A 21178-nucleotide genomic window follows, 5' to 3' on the forward strand; every position below is an offset into this window, starting at 1 on the left:
AGTTATTAAAGTGTCATTTCAATGGGAAAAGAGGGTTAAGGGGTTAGAGATTTTCAGGCTCAAAATAACAGATGATGCTTTTTCTATATAGCTTTTCAAAATCTGCAAAGAATTAAAATCTTGTACCAGTGGGAATTTCAATGAGGCAGACATCTGCTGGAGGTCTAACTCTGTGAAAACACACCAACTGATAAATTGTCATAAAAACCTAATAATCATTTCATTTTTCAGAAGCTGGAATAAGCAATAAAGGGGACAGAACTTAATAGCAATGGACACAGGACAGAGCCGTGATAAGGAAGTGGACGACCTTTATCTGAGCCCTCCCCTCTTCTTCCTTCATATTCTCCTATTTTTCTTCAACACTTACTGTGTGCCCAGTGCCAGAGATGCAAGATGAAGATTAATAACGTTCCATTCTTTTCTGTCCTCAAGGAGCTCACAGGCCAGGGAGAAAACAGCTAGCACAACGCATCTAAAAAGTAATACAAGACGTGGCATAACGGGGTTCAAATTGTGCAGCTATCTACAAGGAATTTTCTGCACCTGGTGGCATTGGCTAGGCCGCTGCGTCCCCTTTGAAGCTAACCTGTAAGAATGTACAGGAGTTTCTATTTTGATCAAGTGGGATAAGCAAAGGGCCTTTATAGAATCCCCAATGGAAGGGACAGCTTGAGGAGAGGCATGGGGACATGACACGGTGTCATGTATATGAAGGGGAATCATGACTGTATGGTGTAGCTGAATTAAGAGGATTAAAGAAAAAAAAAAAAACAAGGTAAGACTGGAAATGTGAGCCTGTAAACAGTGTCTGCCTTCACACATGTTGTTATGTGTCAGATAAATGTGAGTTATAGAGGCAAAGAAACAGACAGAAGGGTTTTAAATGGAGGAGTTAAACGAGGGGATTTGCATTTTAGCTCATAGAGCCAACTGAGTGGTTAATGGCATGGATGGGAGGGCTGCACATAATAAAGTACAATCTGCCTTCCTTAGCTTTGAAGATAGTAGACTTTAAAAGGGTCTGAAAAAAGATAGGAGCGGTCTTACAGGTTCAGATGTGACAAGAGAGAACTTGTCAGGATATTCCACACAATGTAACTCTTGATATTTTTATTTATTCACTGATTCAGCAAAGTGTCACTGAGTAAGTGTCAGGGATTGTACTGGGTTCTGGAGAAAGAGCTGTGAACAAGAGCAGGATCCCTGCCCTGGTGGCGCTTACAGTCTGGAATGTACTGGCACAGCCTGTGGGCTGGTTGTGAAGTGAATTTAATGGGCTCTGTCTATTAGCAGCAGCAGAGGAAGGGGGGAAAGGGGAAGAAGGGGAGGAGGGAGGAGAAGCAGAAGGGGGAGGAGAAGCTGCAGAAGAAGAAGAGGAGGTGGAGGTGGAGGAAGGGGACAAGGAAGACAATTAAATAGCATGACATAGAATGGAGGGAGAATAGGAAATATCAGGACACACCTCACAAAATGGGAGGAAGAACCGTTCCTCCCGTGGCACCCATATATGAGTCCATGTAGTGGGTCATGATATCAGATATATGCCTCACCATGCGTCACAGTCAAGAGAGTTTGAAAAGCTGCTGGTTTCAGCCGTATGACTTTAGGGGTTTCCTTTGTTGGAATCCATTGCAGATACAACCCGAATCCCAACATTCCCTCTTGATTCCACACCATCTAGTTCTCTCTCTCTTCTGCTCCTGGTACTTCTTTTCTCTTCCATTCTTTTGGTACTTTTAAAATGAATCTTACAGTTACTTAGCTTTGTGTGGAATCTATTGGTAATTATTTAGTTAATATAACACTGATGGAGCCCCCCCCCAATCATAGTGAATATTGATGATTCAGAAGTGACTTCAATAAGATTCCCTGGCATAATAGGGTTTATAATCTAGTGGGGGAAACGACGAACATCACTAAAAATGTCACATGAATAAATAAATAATTATAAACTGTGATGAGTGATCCCAAAGAGAAGCTCAGATTTCCAGGACTGCGTACCGGTGGGGTGTGTGCGCAGTGGGTGTTTCTGAAGAAGCTGGAGAGGGAGGATGTGTGTGAGGGAAGGTGTATTAGTTTCCTGTGGCCACCGTAACAGTGACAAATTAGGCAGCTTAAAACAACAGAGATTTACTCTCTCATGATTCTGGAGGCTAGAAGTCCAACATCGAGGTGTCAGCAGAGCCTGCTCTGTCCAAAGGTTCTGGGGAAGGGGCCTCATCCTGATTTCTGGGAGTTGCCAACAACCTCTACTGTTCCGTTCTCAGAATGGCATCACTCAGACTCCTGCCTCTGTTGTCACATGGCCCCTTTGTCCCTCTGTGTATTTCTCTGTGTCCTGTCCTCTTTTTAAAATTTTTAAAAAGATATATTTATTTATTTATTTGAGAGCGAGAGAGACCCCAAGTGAGTGAGGGGAGGGGTAGAGGGAGAGGAAGAGAGAGAATCGTCAAGCAGACTCCCTACTGAGTGCAGAGCCTGATGTGGGGCTCAATCTCATGACCCTGAGATCATGACCTGAGCCGAAATCAACAGTCTGATGCTTAACCGACGGAGCCACCCAGGGACCCCTGTCCTCTTTAAAAACAAAACAAAACAAAACAAAAAACCATCTTAAGGAATTATATCTGCAAAACTACTGAATTAGGTGGCCATCTCTGCTCTTCTGCCTCAAGGGGGCTGGCACAATGTGGAGTGCTTTGTGGTTCTTCTCACAGGGGCCAGATCATGAAGTCTGAAGGGGCTGGGTCTTCTAAGATGAGGAGCAACGGAAGCCCCTGATAGATTTAACCGGGGCCAGATTCACATCTTACCTGTCCAGCTGGCCTTGTCCATGAGAATGCACTGTTTCAGGGGTACCCAGGATAATGTCTGTCCTCTTGACATACATCTGCTCTTCATCAAGCCCTGGCTGAATAGGCCTTCTTAGCCAAACCCTCCCTGACACTCTGTCTTCCCCATAAACCAGATTGGGCAGCTCAACACAGAACTCCCATAGAACCCCCATGTTTCCTCCTTCCTAGTACCTACTACCTTGTCCTGGAAATGACTGTTGACATGTCTCTTTCTCTCCGTGAAAGTGTGAGCCTCCCAAGGACAGCTCAGCCCCAATACTTAGCATATGACTTAGCAGCAAGTATATTGTGCATGAATGAGGGAAGGGAGGAAGGAACTGAATAGGGCAAGATAATCTCCAATAGTGAGATAAGGACCTTCTCCCCTAAAGCAGAAGATGGCCAAAGAAAGCTTGCACTTGTTTCCATATGTATCTCTGTAGGGCATTGTCTCTTGTCTTCCTGAAACCCTGTGGCCAAATCAGCCCCTTGTTTCCATCCCTCAGACTCCATTAAATATGTTCCGTATGTGTAGTCTGGGAGCTGAGGGAAGAAGGGTATTTCTGATAGAGCCACTTATTCCACTTTGTAGTCTACTGGATGCCTAACGCAGCTTGGGAGGAGGCGACAAGTTCATTACTTCCCAAATTGGGGGTTGAAAGTGAATTGAACTATCAGTGACTGGCTCTCATTTTAGCCATAGTTCTGCTTAGGAAGTCTTTATATTTTGTTTTCTTAGGTCCATACATAGGATATATGAGCTGGACTCACTCTGCTATTTAGATTTTATCGATGGGCAGGACTACTGCATTTTGTTCCAGAACATTCCTTTGCAACAGTACCTGCCTTCGGTACCTGCTTTCCCTCCAGGCCAGATGAAACTGGTGCTTCTTTTCATCCGTGTCTGTAAGGCAGAGGCAAAGAAATCAACTGGATACCAAGGTCAGCCTGATTCAGTGGGCACTGGGCAGAGGCTGAGGATTGACTCTGATTCCATGGGTAGATAGGGAGGCAAAAGACCAAGAAATAAAAATTACTGGGCACGGAAGCTGTGAAAGTGTTTTTAAGGTGAAGGCATATAGCACACCCGTGCTATTACCAGAAGGGGACTCTAGCATCTTAAAAAGATAGAAAAAATAAGAAAATAAAAGTATCCTTCTGGGATCCCGGAATCTCAGAGACCTGATTCTATGCTAGTGATTCCAACTCAGCTCCCAGGTCCCTCAGATGGTCCCTAGCAAGGCATGCATGCAGGGAAGGTGACCAAAGTTCTGAGAGCAAATCTCCCACCAGGTGCTGTGCAGGGTGCTCTTCATCTCCAGGCTCGACCAACCTCCTGGCAGCTCTGTGAGAAAGGCCCTATCTTGCCATGGACAGCTCACGGTACTGAAGCTCCCAGAGGAAAGTAGCTTGGACAAGGTCAGTCGTTCATTCTGTGCCAGTGACCTCTTTGTTCAGCTCTGTAAAAGGCAAGGGGATCCTGTGGCTAGCAAAATAGGCAAGATCTCTACCCTCAAAAAGCTTCAAAAGATAGACAACTGGTATCTAAACCAACAAAAATAAAATTTTAGAGAGATGAGTGCCATGGAAACAATAATGGTGTAGTGTGATTAAGAATGACTGGGGTTTATTTTAGATGTGGCCAGGGGAAGCCTCCTGACAGAGGTGACATTTGAGTTGAGAATGCTTGACGAGAAGGAGCCAGGCATGGGAATATCTGGGAGGGAGTATTTCAGGCAGGAGACCACAAGTGTAAAATGCCCTCAGTGGGGAATAAGCTTGTCAGACTCAAGGGACAGGAAGACCAGTGTGGCTGGAAAAAGGAGTCCCTGAGGTCCCTGAGGTAGGGTTTGATCAGAAAAGCAGGAATACTACAAAATATATGGACAAGCTGTTTGTTATGGGGTTCGGCCTTGTGCGGTTATGGGAATTAGTTAAAGGGTTTATGGAAGGCTGTTGCTTCTACATCTGATGTTGGGCCTGAAGTTAGCAGATGGGCAGTTGGGAGGAAAAGAAGGGCACAAGGTGGGCAGGCCTGCAGAGGCTGACACCCTTTGCCATGGAGGTGCATACGCTGGCCCAGGATTTGGAATGGTGAAGGAGGACATGGGGTGGGAGCTGGAGTTGCTGCAGCCATGTCATCAAGATGAGGCAGTGGAACAGCGACGTGTGTGTGGGAAGTCACAACACTCGGCTTTATACTGATCTTCATGGTGTTAAAAAAAAAAAAAAAGAGCTGCAATTTTTTTCTCGTTCACTTCCAAATGCCTCCTGTGGCCAGTGCATCCTGGAGCTGTTCAGGGAATTCTGGAAGGCTCGTTCCAGCTTACTAGACCAGTACATACTTCACTCTTAGTCAACTTGGCACCCATTTATATCTCTTCAAGCAGTATTTAACTTCTCAATAAAGATAATAGGAGAGTATTGCTTCTACCTAACATGTTTTTACATACAATCAAAAATATACAAACAGTCTCCCTAAAAAAGGACACAAAATCCTTTACCCATCTTTATCCATTCTTTTTCCAGCTAAGTGACACTCCTCCTTTGATATCTTGTAGCTTAAATATTGAGATGTAAGAGTAAATACTCCTACACACATTTAATGTTAAATGGTGGGCAAATGAGAGAATGAAAGAAAAACTAGCTAATATATATGCAAATAAACTCACATCCAAATAAGGAGGAAACATAACTATTACGGTGCTCGTTTTTGCAACTGGTCATGTAGTAGTAGCTGATATTTATAACTTCCACTTACCACATACATTCCATGTTCCCTTTGCCTTCACCAAGCAGGTTGGCTCCTTATGGTTCTGTGCCTGGTGGATGATTCCGAAATTTATTCCTGAAGGGTGTCAGTCACTGGCCATCTTGCCTGTATCGGGTCATAGTTTTCCATTAGACTTCAATCATAGGACATGGGAGTATAAGAGGCACCCCAGGGCATCTCTTCTTCCAGACATATCCCTCCATCTTCTGATCATGTAAGAATAACCCAGTTCCCTCCTGATAGTCAAGATCAATCACCCTACCTGGTAACCCTCTTAACCTCTTCCAAGTGGCTGAATGCAAATCTTGACTTCCAATTTAATTGAATCATTGCTTTGTCCACAGTGACAGTGTTACACCATAGGTATCTAAGACCTTTAGGCCAGCATAGTCCACAGTTGCAAAATTAGGAAGCAAAAATTTTGCTTGCATATCATTAGAGGAGTCACTGCTATTTTTATCCCTTGACTCTCCACATGTGAAACCTGGCTGTAGGAAAACATGCTGTGCATTGGTTGCTGATCAAGAGCATGTACTACAACATCCAGGAGGACATTTCCCTGGCCCTGCAAGGTGTGACTCTGCTGGTGCCATAACTAAGATTATCATACAATCTGTTCCAGTTGTCTGCTGTTGGGTAATGAGTCATCCCCAAACATGGTGACTTACAGCAAGAACAATCATTTTCTTCTTATCTCTCACAGTTGTAGAGTTGACTTGGCTCAGGTAGGGGGTTCTAGCTTAGTGTTTTTCATGTGGCTCAAGCCAGCACGGGGGATGGAGTCTCTTCAGAGGACCCCCTCACTCACGTGTCTGGTGTTGTTTCTGGCTGTTGGCTGGAAATTCATCTGGGACTGTCAGTTAGAACATGGACTTGTGGCTTCCCCAGGTGGCTTGGGTTTTCTCATAGCTTGGTGGCTGCATCCAAGAGTGAGTGTACCCAGATACAGGAAGTGGAAACTGCCAATTTTAAGGTATGGGCCTGGAAAATGGCCCAGCATCTCTTCCTCCACATCCCATTAGTGAAGAAGTCACAGAGCACAGAAGGAAAAGGAGAGAACCTGGACCCACCTCGTGTTGAGAGAAGCAGACAGTCATTGACAGAATGAGTTTTTAAACACAGATCTAGTCGCAAAGCATATGCATTCTCTATTTCTCTATGTTGACTTCGACTAAAAATCCTGGGTTGAGGTCTAGATCAGGGCTAATTCTGTGATGTTGAAGAGGGTATTGTTTCCTCTCCACTTATATGTGAAAGTGGGGGCCTGGATGAGGTCCCTTCAAACTGTAAGGCACTAGGCCATCTCAGGGTCCTGGGGACAGTCTTAGTCATGATTGGTTTTGCACATACTGAGGCCTCCTTGGAAGCTTTCCCAAAGCTGTCCACAAATGAAACACTCTATAAGTGTTTCCGTAAGTGGATTGCCCTAGCTGAAGTCCTACCTCCTCTTCAACCATAGGCTGCTGTAGTGCTTTTCTGTGCAGTTTAGCATCTTGGCTCAAAATGCCATATTTTATCTATTGATTAATTTTAATTTGATATTTCACCCTACTGCAGAGAAGATTTGGGATGTGTTCTCTGATTTTCCAGATTGATTTAGAAGGGAGCAGGGAGTAGTAGGAAGAGTATTGCATCTGAGCTGCCACTCTGCCTTCGTTTTAACTCTTCTTGAGCTGAGACAAGCCATACCTCCTTTCTAGACTTTAGTTTTGTCCTCTATAAAATGGGTTGGGGGACAGGGTTGGGTAGGATGATCTCTAAGGCTGCTTTGCCTGGCTTCTCAAATGTATTTATAATTTAGGTGAAGGGGCATGACTGATGCTTTTATTTTTATTTTATTTTATTTTTTTACCTAAGTCATATACCAGTTTTTATTTTTTTAATTTAAATTTAATTTGCTCCTATATAGTACATCATTTGTTTCAGATGTAGTGTTCAATGATTCATCAGTCACGTATAACACCCAGTTTTATATTTTATTTTATTTAAAAAACGTCTTTTAGACAGAGCTTTGTATAGGGTAGGTGCTTAATGCATTTATGCTCCCAACATGGTGACTTCCTTTGTCTTGTAGACATTTCTCTTGTTTGTCTTGTATCCCCAGTGAGATTATTGGTTCCTTAAAGAGAGGGGCACAAAGAATTGGTACTTGCCAAATGCTTGTTGAATTGACACTGAAAAGTTAGCAACTAGCTGAACACCAGTTCAGGCTGGGATGGGGAGTCATAAGAAATATAATCAGCAAACACAGTGTAGTTACTTCTTGATTCATTAACTACTTCTGTGTGCCTCCTCTGGGTCACGCATGGCCCAGCAGCTCTGCAGACCATATGGCATAGAAGAAGTGGTCCTTAGCTTTTGGAACCTTCCAAGCAGTGTGGAAAACTTAAGGAGGACTAAGGCAGATGGTAAAGTATAAGTCAAAAATATCTCGAGACAAGAGAGGAGATGAACTGTCTAGGGAGATCATCAGGAAGACAGGATCAGACTAAGGGTATGAGGGACAGTCTGGCTTTAAGGGAAGAGATGGGGAAGGGTATTCTAAGCAGGGGTAAAACAAGACAGAACGCTCATGGATGGGAATTTCTGAGACTTCTTAAAGAGAGGAGAGAGCAACAGCAGGCCTTGGATTTTATGTACCCAAAGGGAGAAGAACACAGAGGGTAAGAAACAGTAAAAACATTTGAGGCCAAGCCATGGACAGACAGCAGCGCTCTTTTAGGAATATGGGCCTTCACTGTGCAGGTGATGGAGTCATTGTTGATGAGGAGTGTAGTATGATCAGACCGACACATGAATACTTCTTCCTCCTTCCATCTGTCTGCATAGAATCTTCCATGTGCCAGCCTGCATGCTAAGCCTGGGGAATGCAGAGGGGAGTAACATAGGGACCCTGCTCTCAAGGAGCTCATGTGTATACAAACCATGTGTATACAAACCATGAAACAGAATAGAAGAAAGAATCCTAGGCTCTATGGTTAAAGTCTGGACAGGGTCCCATGGGAGATCACAGGAAGGGACAGCTAATTATAACCGGGCACAGGGAGGGACTTGGAGGCAGAAGGGACACTGGGAACGCTATTCATTCATTTATTTGGCAAACACCTATTGAACACAAACAATGTGCTAGGTGTTTTTGTGGATATGAGAGATAGAGGTGCATGGAAGTTATGTTAGTGGAAAGAGACAAGCTATAATATGAGAATCAAATGATAGCAATGGTATCTGACACTTATTCTGTTCTTAGCAATGTCCCAGGTACCACTCTAAGTGCCTTTGATGAATTAACTTAATCTTCATAACGACCTTGTGAGGTAGGTATGGTCATTCTTCCCCTTTTACAGATGGGAAGCTAAGGCATAGAGATGGAAGTTACAGAACTTCCCTGAGGTTTTATAGTTAATAAGTGGTATAGCCAAGATTTGAACCTAGATAGCCTGACCCCAGAGAGGAAAGTCTTAGCAAAGGGGCCACATTACATCTTCACGAATGGAATAAAGAAATTCTGAAGAATGAGAAGTGCCATAAAGAAACTGGAATAGGGCAACAGGGTAGAGAATAATGAGATGGGGTGGGGGGGTGCCACTCTAACGGGATGCTTGTGGAAGACCTCATGCAGGAGGTGGTATTTGATTGATGTCTGAATGATGGAGAGGATCTGGCCATGAAATGTTCCCAGCTGCAGGGCCCAATGGCCTCCACTGGACCACTAAGGGTGAAGGAGAGAAATGCTACAGAAATGCAAATTTCCTCCTGGCTGGATGTACAGGTCAAGAGATGGCTGAGCTGGAGATGCTTTCAAAGGAGGCTTAAGCCCAAGTGGCATCAGAGGGGATGGCGCACTGACCTGCTTCCCATCATGGCCCAGAAGCCTCCCCATCACTGCACAGCTCCCCTGGACGCCAGCTTGCCATGAGTTGCCCCAAGTCCCAGCCATTTCTGTTCATTGGCCTGGTGCTCTGGCTGAGAATTTAATGATACACATAAGCAATCTGGGCTTTGAGCAGGTGAACGTGTATTTCCTAATTCTGCCAGAGTTGGGAGCCAAGTCTCAGGGAGCAAATATGTAACCAGATGTCTTTGATGTGGGTGAGGCGTTAAAGCTTACAGCAGAAGGCGGAGGGGTTTCTCTGCTGGTCAGAAGACCAGAAGCCGCATCCAGAAGGCTGTGTGGGAGGCTGGGTCTTTGGAAGGAACTCTGGCTAAGTTTCTGGGAAAGCAGATGGGGAAAAAAATTGCTGTTTGAGTCATGGATCAAGAATTTGAGGGAGATCCGAGTATTTACACTATTTCTGCCTCCAGCTTACTGTGTGATCTTGGCCAAGTCATTTTTTCTCTCTGGGCCTATTCTCCCTGTAAAAATAGAGCATTAGATTGAGTGAACTCTATCCTGGCAGGTGCCTTGATCTTGGGGATTGAGCACTTAATACATGAGCTGAATCCTATTCTTCAAATAACTTAATATTTCAGTGTTCCAACAAATGCACCTAAGTCACTATCATGGGGAGGTATCAGAACTTTGTAGGATTTTTTATTTTTGTCTTAAGGTTTAATATGATTTTTTGAAGATGAGAAATACACATAAGATGCTCAGGAAGCACTGTCAACTGAGTGTTGAGTGTCCCTGAAGGTGCTAACCCAGGCTTGCTCGGTCCTGCTCTTGCCTTCATTCATGTCTCAGGAGGGCAGGGATTTGGGTGGGAAAGTCCTACCTGCCTTCCCAGATTCCTGTTCTCAATAGAAAACTTATGCTTTTGCCAAAAGTTTTAAAACCATGGCACTTAGGAATGGTCCCTAGTGGTGCCATTGGGCTAAAGGGATGTCCATCAAATTTCTGCTTCTATTTCCCTCTGAACCCAGGCTCTGTACTCAAGATTCAGAATGCAGCTGGAAGAATGGAATTCATGAAGTGCAGCCACTCTGATTCCCAGAAGCTATGATAGCAGATGTTTCCACAGATCTTCTGAACCATGCTGCATTTGTTCTTCCAACTTAGAGACCTCTTCACCATCCCTATTGAAACTAATGTGATGATTTAATTACAGGGCTGATGGCCAATCAGACACTTGGGTAATCAACTTCACACTCAGCAGGTGGGGATGGCTCGGGAGGGTCCTTGGGTGCAGCCAGCAGGCTCATCGTAAGTGCATCATTTCTCAGAAAAATGGAAATGGCTATTTCAAATTTGAATGCTCCCTCCTTGAACAAGATGATTTGTCCTCTTACTCTTCCTTGTCTTTTTAACAGGGAGGTTTCAAGCTCCCTGCTTCTCCCAGAGACGGGGACAGATTGCCACAAATAGGGACACAGCAGACAAAAGGCTGAGACTGTCCCAGGCAGAGCTCCTGGGTGGGGTTCATTACCAGAAGTGGGTTTACCTTGAAAGCAATAAAGGGAGCTGAAGATTCAGGACACCGCCACCCGCCCCCCCGCCCCCGCCATTACACAAGATCCTTTAGAGGCTCTGAAGGAAGCTCCATCGGTGTGTTTATATGAGTAAGTCTGTCTTAATCCATTTGGGCTGCCATAACAAATACCATAGATCTAGTACCTTATAAACAACAGAAATGTATTTCTCAGAGTTCTGGAGGCTGGGAGTCTAAGATCAGGGTGCCAGTATGGTTGGGTTCTGGTGAGGGTCTCTTCCATAGGTTGTTCACTTCTTGTTGTATCCTCACAAGGTAGAAAGAGAACTAACTGGCTTTCTGCCTTTTTTCTAGAAGGGCACTAATCCTATTCACAAGGGCCCTGCCCTTGTCACCTAATTACCTCTCAAATTCCCCACCTTCTAATGCCAACACTGAGGGTTAGATTCAAGATATGGACTATTTGGAACTCAAACATTCAGCCCCAAACAATGTGTTGCAAAATTTGCAGGAGTAGGACGTCTTTATCACAATCAGTTAAGGCAGATGCCCCCTTGTGCTGGGTTATTGTTGGTTGGAAGTGGCCCTAGGCCTCTTTGACCCTGGCAAAGGGGACATTGAGGTGGGGACACATTTGGTTTGGAATTAGTGAGCTGTATTTATGTGGTTGAGGCCATTTCTGTATGTAATTATGGTATTCCTGGCCATCCTGGTTAGGAATAGCTTCCTGCTATGGCAGTTCCCTTTTCAGTGTGACCTGAAGACAGCGTCTGGGGCCGATTGTAGTATGAATATGCATTATAGCACTTGGTGCAGGAGGTGCATGGGTAGTAGGAGAAAACAAGGTTTGAAATGTGCTGAGCCAGAAATTAGTACATAGCCTTTTGTGAGTGGAGGATTAATTCGTCTCCCATCAATATCTGGTCCACAGGGAAGTTTCCTTGTTGGAAATATACTCGATAATGCAGCATGAACAATTATCAATTGTTTGGGGGCTGGGGTGTTTGAAGGGAATTGTGGGAAATACTGTTTATCATAAGTCCCATATTTTTTTAGGGAGAAAATGTATAGCCATAGCACGAACATGAGTACATATGTAAAGCCCATAACGTCTCATGTGTAAAGCATATGTGGTAGAAGATTTGCCATATTTTGACTACAATCATAAACATTTACATGACATTACAATATGGAGTTGTGAAGTTAGAAGAACCTTTTTATAAACTATTAATAAATTGTTTTGATCTAGAGTGAAGCTTAATTATCTCCCTATGCTTTTCATGGAATAATAGTACAAAATTGTTATCACATGGAGAGCTCATAGAAGAGTATGCAGCCAAACGGAGCATTATAGAAGTGGTCAATTAATAATATTTATTTTTCTGATGTTGTTGTGACTTTTGTATGTGTCATCTTTTAAAAAAATTTGAAATTCCATCTTAAACCTTATTTTGCATCCCTTTTCTTAAAGGAGGGCCCCAAACATATAGGCATCAGACCCCATAAAGCGTGGATCCATCCAGCACTTCAGGTGTGGCCTCTGATGCCCCCACAGTAGCCTGCAGCCCACACCTGCTCCTGTACCAAGACCAGCAGAAGTGAGGTAGCTGCTTCTCTTCCTTGTGTCTGCAGAAGTTGGGGTGCAGTCCCGTTCTCAGATCTAGGCTGGAGCCCAACACATTGCTAGGGGCTCTGCTGCCCCTGGAGCCCCCATGCATCCCACCCAGGTCTGGATCCAACAGTGCAGAGGTGAACCCTGAACTTGGGGGCAGCAGCCCCTCTCCCAGCCATGCATACACTCCCTATACTCTTCCCCAACTCCCTACCAGAATAGCTAAGGTCAAGAGTCTGGGCGCCTCTCCAGGCCTGATCCCATTCAGGTCAACACACACACCTGGAGCTTACTCTGGGTCAGGCTCTAGGATGCGGGACTGAGCTCCGAGCAGGGTGTAGCACTAGGAACCCAAGAATGGGTAACAATGAATAGGAATAATAAGCCTGTCCTGGCGGGCCGTCAGGTAAAGACAAAAAGATGGTCACATACAGAGTGGTGCTGGTACTCTTGGAGGTTACATGGAGGGAACAGGGGGACAGGGGAGAAAGCAAGCTCTCCTTAGTTATCAGTCATAAAGATGATGGTAACACTGCACCTTCTGCTGATAATAATCCTCAATGAGAAGAGCAATCAATGGTGAACTGTTGGAGGCAGAAGCCACATTGGTTGTAAACTTGCAGATCTGCAGCATCTAGACCAGAACGTGGTATGTAGTAGGTACTCAACAGATAGCTATTAAGTGAGTGAAACGATAAAGATTTTGAGTGCTTACTTTGTGCAGGCACTGTGAGAAGTGCTCCAGTTCATTTAAACCTCACAACGATCCTATGGGAGGTGATATCCTATTTCGCAGATGAGAAAGCCAAGGTGGGCATAGGTTATGTGGCCAAGGTCCCACAGCCACTGGGGTGGGTCCTCCCTGGTACTCATCTTTCTTGCCTCATTCTAAGCCTGGAAAATTGCTTTTCCTTACTCAACCCCCATCTGTAGCCAAATCCCAGACCATTTGGTTGGGAACAGATGACCCCAACTGCCAGTCTTTGGGCGAATCTGAGAGTGCTGCCTGTAGAGACAGATGTTCTGGATGAGAACAGAACAGTCGGCTCCCATTGTCTGGGCCTTTGTCTGGGCTCGCTACCTGGTCTACCTCACCGGCTGGCAGGGTGTGATCTGCTCCTGAAATTAGGGCTCGTCTGGCTGCCCAGACTGAACCCACAGAGCATGGCCAGGCTGTCCTGCATAACAGATTTAAACTCACTCCTCCTTATTGGCTTCTGTTTGTGTCCACCTCTCCTGTACCCTGCCCATCTTTAGAAGTTGCTAATAGCTTGTACCCCTATAAACATCATCAGTGTTTGTGCACCTGCCTCTTCCAATAGACCATGCATCTCAGAGGCAGGGGCTGTGTGATATGTGTACTTCCTTGCCCTGTGCCCTGCATGATGTCCTGTATGTCCAGAGAGTGGCAATTTCTCAAGAAGATTCCAATCTTCACTGGCCATTAATCTTGGGCAAATGACTTCCCTTGTTACCTCATCTGTAAAACAACGAGTGATAATGGTACATATCTCGTAGAGTTGCTGTGAGGATTAACTTAGTCAGTAAATATAAAGACAAAAAGTGGTACCTGGCACAGGGAGGCTCTCTATCAGGTTTGTCATTATTATTCTTAGTGACCAAACAGCACCTGCTTTTCTTCCTTTTTAGCTTGTTAATAGTGCATGCAACACATTTTAACACCAAACTGTTGTCTGTCTGGTGTTTCTCTCTGATTGTTTGTTATGGACAAGTTTTGTTGTCTCAATTACATTTTATAAACTAACCTTAAGGATGCTTTGTTAGGATACTGCTGGGTTTTTCACCTGGTTTGGGTTGTAGACCTCTTCAGGAATCTGAGCAAAATCATGACTGCTCCTGCTCAGGGACCCATAGATGCAAAGTATCACCTCCCACTTTTAGGAGTCTTCCCACTGCCAGCAAGGGCTCTCTGGTCAAGAATGTCTGGCCTGATTCTAGATCTGGCCCTGCCACCAACATGCTGTGTTGCTGGGCAGGCAACCGTCCCTCTGTGGGCTTCTGTACAATAAGGGAGACCAGGGGCTTGATGGATCCTTCTAGTAAGGACATCCCACACTGTTCACCTGCTTTACCAAGCAATAACTTCCTTCTAAATTCCATTAGATTAGATAGAAGGGGGGAAAAAAAAACCCTGAATCTCATTCCATTACAGCGCAAAGCTTTCTCTTCTCTTCATAGTGCCTTTTAAATGGTATACCAGAGAGAAAGCTTCATAAATCTCCCATAAGCCAAGAGCTCGACTAAAGTAATTGCAAGATGGGGCAGAGGGGGCAGCTTGCACCTCTACTTGGTGTGGCTGGAATCAGTCTCCATATATCAAAAGCCAAAAGGAGGGCACCCCTGTATATCACCACACCCCCAAACGGAGGTGGGGTCAATGGTAGGACTTTGGTAAGACAATCAGACCCCAGGGATCTGCTCTCCCCATCTCCTGTCCCAGGGGTCTTCTCAGGGGTCTTATAGGGTCCATTACTCTGCCTCTATTTCCTAAACTGGTCCTTCTACATCCTCTGCACCCCAGATGCATGTTGGTCCTAGGAAGAAAGTACATAGAATAGGTCATCTTTTGTCAGCTCTTGGCTTTACTTTCTTAGACTTTAAAACATCTCCCTACCCTAGCGGGTTGATGTTTCCAAAGTAAGGCTCCATCAGAGGGATGGGGATATGCAAAAGCCCTGTGGTGGGCATGCTCTGCAGGAACTGAAAGGGGATCAGAGTAGCTGGACACTGAAGGATGTTGTGTGAGATGTGGCGGTGAGCAGGGGCCAATTCTTGCAGGACCTTGAACTTCCTGTGTAGTATTTTAGTGTCCAAGAGAAGTAGGAAGCCTCCTGACAGATTTCAAGCAAGGATAAGGATGGGGATAGAGCTTGAAGTTCAATGGCAGTCTATAAAGCAGGATGTCTTAGAAGAGCTGGAACAGGGGCACCTGGGTGGCTCAGTTGGTAAAACATCCAACTCTTGGTTTCCCCTCAGGTCATAATCTCAGGGTCATGGAATTGAGCCCCACATCAGGCTCTGCATCCAGCTGGGTGTCTGCTTGAAATTCATTCTCTTATCTCCGCCCCCCCAACTCAAATAAATAAATAAATCTTAAAAAAAAAAAAAAAGAACTGAAACATGATGTTCAGCCAGACAAAACTCAGGCCCCAGGTAACAGGCACTAAGTGGGGTCTGGGACCCAGGAAGCTGGCAGAGGCTTGGTTTCCAGAACTGGGACACAGGTTAGCAGGAAAAGCAGCAAGGCATTCTTAGGTTGTTATTAAACTAGAGATTCCTGAAACCACACGTCTCCTCCGTCCTAGGGAGTGGGTCAGCCGTGGCTCGTGCCGGCACAAGGACACGTCAGTCTGCAGGTGAGGGTCAAGTGACACCAGATGGGGATTGGAGGTCTGCAGGGTGGGCCATATGGAGTTTAGGGCCTGAAATCAGGACCTGCACTTCATTCTGTCTTTGAGGAGCTGTGGAAGGGAAGAGGAAAAGGAGGAGGGAGAATATGGAAGATGGAGCGCTAGTGCACAGGCAGAGTGGCAGATTACGTATAAAGCACAGAGGAGCAGGCCCACTTCCTTATTTTTAGTGTATTTGCATTCAGGATCTCCCTAGCTGAGTGCTAGCCAAGGTCATTATGACAGGCATTTTCTCTTGCAGGGACCTGTTAATTTATCCCATTATAGCTACGCCTCTCCATTCTCCACAGGTACTTACCACACATCTAAATTCTGCCTCCGTTAAAGCTGAGCCATGGGAAAGGCCCACTGAATTATAGGGTCAGGGCCCTTCTTCCCACTCCCTCCACCCAAAATTTCCTCTACCCTTAGTTTTCACAGAACCATTATCACCTGTCTGGAGTAACCCATTAGCTAAAGAGCATATTAGCATAGATGGCTTACTCAGATGCATATCATCAGGATGCAGTTCCATCCAGCCCCAGGCCCTAAGAGGGTGATCCGCAGAGTTCATTTTGGTTGGAGACAGCGTGGTCTCCCAGAAAGAGACAGGACCCCGGGTTCTGGTTCTTATTATGCCACTTCTCATCTATTTATTCACGTAAAAGTTTTTTCTTTGTATTTCCTAGGTGCAGACATGGACCCTGCCCTCAAGGATTCTTGAAGTTCTGCAGGAATGACATGATAGTTGTACTTTTTTTAGTGCCTCCATGCATTCAATTAAATGAATATGTATTTCAGTTTGGGGTAAATCAAGAAGTCTTCATGAAAGTTAGGCTTTGAACTGGCTCTTGAAGAATGAAAAGGGGCTCAACAACTCCTGGGGCATCATTGTAACATATAACTTATTCTTACTGTGTCACAGCTTCTGGCCAGATCTGCAGATGGAGAAGCTTGCTTCGAAGCATGTAAATTGACCAACTTCCGGTGAGCACATTTCATGAGGCAGGGGCTGAGCTGCACACTAGGATGCAAAGATGCAGTGACTGGGATCTCTTGGTAAACACCCCCCAAGGCCATCCCAATATAGAGCCATCTGCTCACTAACCTCTGGCTTTCCCACAGACTCTCACATCTGTATTTCAGACTGGGACCAGCACTTCTGTCGCCGCCTCCTGGGTGAATCACTGTTGGTCAGATTCTGCCGTGGACTTGTTCATTAGTATCTCTGACATGATTGCGGTGCTCATTCGCTGTCTTGAGGCATCGCACAAACATGATTAACACCATCATGTCTGGTAAAGGAAAAAGCAGAAAGTATGGAAGTTTCTAGCACAAAAAGGGCTGTGATTATGGAAGGAATGAAAGTAGGAATCTTAAAAAAAAATTGTGCTGAGGAAATGATAGATGTCGTGGTCTAGGTGGGATGGTTTGACTGCAGAGGTAACTCCCAAGGGCAGAACACATATCATGAAAAATGCGCAAGAGGCTGTGTGTGTGTGTGCAGTTGTCACTTGTCAGGAAAAGCAATCATAGTGACCATGCTCTGACATGGTCACCTGCAACTTCCCGGGGGGTTTCCAAGTGCTCTGCATACACAATTTCTCACAAAAATCCTTGGGAGGTGGGGGTCACTATTAATATTGTTTCTGTTTTACAGATATGGAAACTGAGTCTCAGGGTTGTTACACAACTTACCCAAGGTCAGGAAAAAGCGTCTCCCAGCCACGAATAAATAGGCACGATTGAACATGCATTGAGTGTGTATCAGGAGCCAGCCATTGCTCTAAGCTTCGTCTACCTGCCTATTTCCATATAAGTTCATTTCATTCCTACCAAAGCCCCATGAGGTGGGCTGTAATTACGGCACTCGACCTGACACTGAGAGAGGTTAAGTGACATGGCCAACGAGGCGGAGCTGAGAAGTGAATCCAGCCTGCCCAATTCCACAGCCTTCCTTTGCATAGGAGAACATGAAGGCGGTGCAGTGTTTATGGAGGGAAGGGGACCAAGCTGAGAAATACTCAAGGCAAAACCCAAATGGCTTTGTGGCTGAGGGTGCAAAACAGGGAGAAGCTGAGATTTCTCTAGGATCTCTTCCAGCTTCCCCTCTATGTTTCAAAGAAGGAGAGCAGATGTGGGGGCCCTGGTGAGCTGTCTGAGCTTTTGAAGCAAAAATTGAACTGGCATGGGAATGTGAGTGCTAGCTCTGGTGTGCAACCAACTTCTGACTTCAGGCAAATTATTTTTACTTCAATAAGTCTGTTTCCTCATCTGGAAAATAGAGGAAATAAGATCTGCTTTCCACTTATTTCACTTCAGTGTTTTTCAGATAAAAGACTGAGTTATGCAGAACACTATGTCTCAGTCGCTGTGGGGGAGAGCCCAGGTGTGAATGACTGACATCTGCAAATTCATTGATTCACTCACTCACTCATTCAGGTATGGGATCCTAGGCTCTTACAGCTAGAAGGGGTCTTGGAGGTTCACTCCACCACCTTCTCTTTCCACACCTCCCCAAAGCAGGAATCCCACTCAAAATATCCCTGAGCTATCCTTTGTGCAAACACCTCTAATGATGGCTAAACACAGGACATCTCAAGGATGTTCTTTCTATTGCTAAAAAAAAAAAAAAAAAAAAAAAGCTGTCGAGGGAGGAAGTTATCCTTCCATTTAACTGAAGGTTACCTCCTGGTAGCTTCCTCCTATTGTTCTTATTTTATTCATTTTTTAAAAATTCATTTCAAAATGTGACTTTTGATGATCCGTTGGCCATGTACTAGACGCTGTGGAGGACCCAAGAGAAACAGCCATTGACATTGCCCTTGAGGAGCTTCTGATGTGGCTGATGAGATAAAATGAACATTCCTAAAGATCTGCACAGCAAATGAAAAAAATAAGAGTTATCAGAAGGCTGAGCCCTGTGGGAGCCACACGGAAGGTACAGAAGTGAGTGCCAGAGGGACTCAAAGGAGGAAAAAAATCCAGTGTGGACTGAGTGGCCACAAAGACCTGCTAGAGGGAATTTTAGGGGATCCTTAACAAAAGAGTAGAATTTGAATAGGCACGGGACAGGTGATCACCAGGGCAGGGGACACAGTGGGAGCAAAGTTCAGGGATAAGACAACAGAGAGGCAGTAAAGTTTGCCCTTCAAAACTACTGTGTCAGACCCAAGGTTCTCTCCAGATTTCCTTATGAGAGCCTGGAACGGCAGCTCCAAGGACTTTAGGATTTAGGGGAAGGTAATGTGCCCATTGGTTGCAATTTGGAAACTGAGAGTCACACTGGCTGCAATGAATCTCCACCTTTACCTCCTACAGTCTGTGGCTTGGTGCAACTTCTATAACATCTGTAAGCCTTAGTTTTTCATCTATAAAAATGGAGTCAATAGTGACATCCAACTCACAAGAATGTAGTGAGGATAAGGTGAGACACATATGCAGGTGAAATGCTTAGCCCAGGTCCAGGTTCGTCTTGTGCGGCTGGTGAATATGAGCGGCTTTGGTGGTTTTGCCTGTACTCTCAGAATTGTAGAACCACTAATCCTCTATAAGCTTCAGGGTAACATATTTTTCTTCCTGGGCAAAGCCATTTATCTTACTAAGACCCAAACTGGCAGTCAGACTATTCTCTTTTGATTGTTCCGGATCCTTTTCTGGCAAGAAACAGTAATGAACCCCTAAAATGGCCCAGAGGCCTCTATGCTAAAGGAAAGAGAGAGAAACTGAAAGAACAGAGGGAAAAAGTCGGTGTTAATCTCAGCTCTGTCACTGACCTTGAGTGAGCCCCCTACCCTTTCTTGCCCCATTTTCCTTACGTGTCAAGTGAGGCACTCCGTGCTGGCCATCACTAACATCCAGTTCCCCTTCATTCCTGGGCTGGGATATGCAGTCTGTGAATAATTGTGGCTTGCCTCTGTATGAAGCGTAATCATTATTCAAATTAACTTTTGTATTTGTCTAGTACTTTTTACACTTCACGGAGCTTCCACATCCATCACCTCACCTGAGGCTTGTCAGGGCTCTCTGACATAACCAGGGCAACAGCTCTTGTATCTCCTGATGCATGGGGAAACTGAGGTCTAAAGCAGAGAAGTGACTAGCCAATGGACCCAGAGCCTCTGAGTCTTTGGATTTTCACTTCCTATCTCTGGGCTGATTTTCATTCCATCCCAGGGAAAACTTAAAAAAAAAAAAAGCACCCAAACAAAAAACCCAAAACATGTTATTTTGTAAATTGAAAGTTGTTTTTCTTTTTCCACATAAAGCAGTTTTTAAATTTCTCCTCCAACAACAATCTTTGTCTCTAATTTCCCTAAACTTTTTTTATTGAAGCTGCCAAAATTTCAGGTTGCTTGTAGTACAAATAAGCTGCCAAAATTTCAGGTTGCTTGTAGTACAAATATTAATTTGACTAATGAGCTTGGAAACTATGTGATCCCATTTCCTAGTTTGTACCACAATATAGAAATTAAAGAAACATGCAGAGATCAGAGTAACAAAGGAGTATCAGATACTTTTCCCTGAGGACGATCTTAATAAAGGCTGAGACCTCTGGATGGGTGGGAAGGTTAGACATGTATATGTACCCACTGAAGCTGGTCGAGTTAAACTTGAAAACATACTTGAATATTCGAAATATCAACACTTGAAAACATGGGGTTTAAAAGTGTGAAGACTGGAGCTCATGGACTAGGTTTTGAGTTGTGTCTGTCACTTACCAGGTATGTGATATGGGAGATATCATTTAAATTTTGGAGGCTTAGTCTTTTTGGTTTTGTTTTTTGGGGTTTTTTGGTTTTGTTTTTTGGAGCCTGAGGGTTTTCTTTAAATCTTTTTTTTTAATATTTTATTTATTTATTTGAGAGAGAGAATGAGAGAAAGCATGAGAGGGGGTAGGGTCAGAGGGAGAAGCAGACTCTCTGCTGAGCAGGGAGCCCGATGCGGGACTCGATCCCAGGAGCCTGGGATCATGACCTGAGCCGAAGGCAGTCGCTTAACCAACTGAGCCACCCAGGCGCCCTTTCTTTAAATCTTTTAAGTGGTGATACTAATGGCACCTACCTCATAGGATTGGATTGAAGATTGAATGAGACATTTAGTCTAGATTATCCTTCATGTTTGGTGTGTACTAAGAGCTCAAAAAGGTTACCTGCCATTAACATGAACTTAGGACCTAG

The sequence above is a fragment of the Callorhinus ursinus genome, unplaced genomic scaffold, assembly GCF_003265705.2.
Source record: "Callorhinus ursinus isolate GAN/ISIS: 27379988/994484 unplaced genomic scaffold, GSC_fseal_2.0 scaffold14, whole genome shotgun sequence".
Classification (NCBI taxonomy): Eukaryota; Metazoa; Chordata; class Mammalia; order Carnivora; family Otariidae; genus Callorhinus; species Callorhinus ursinus.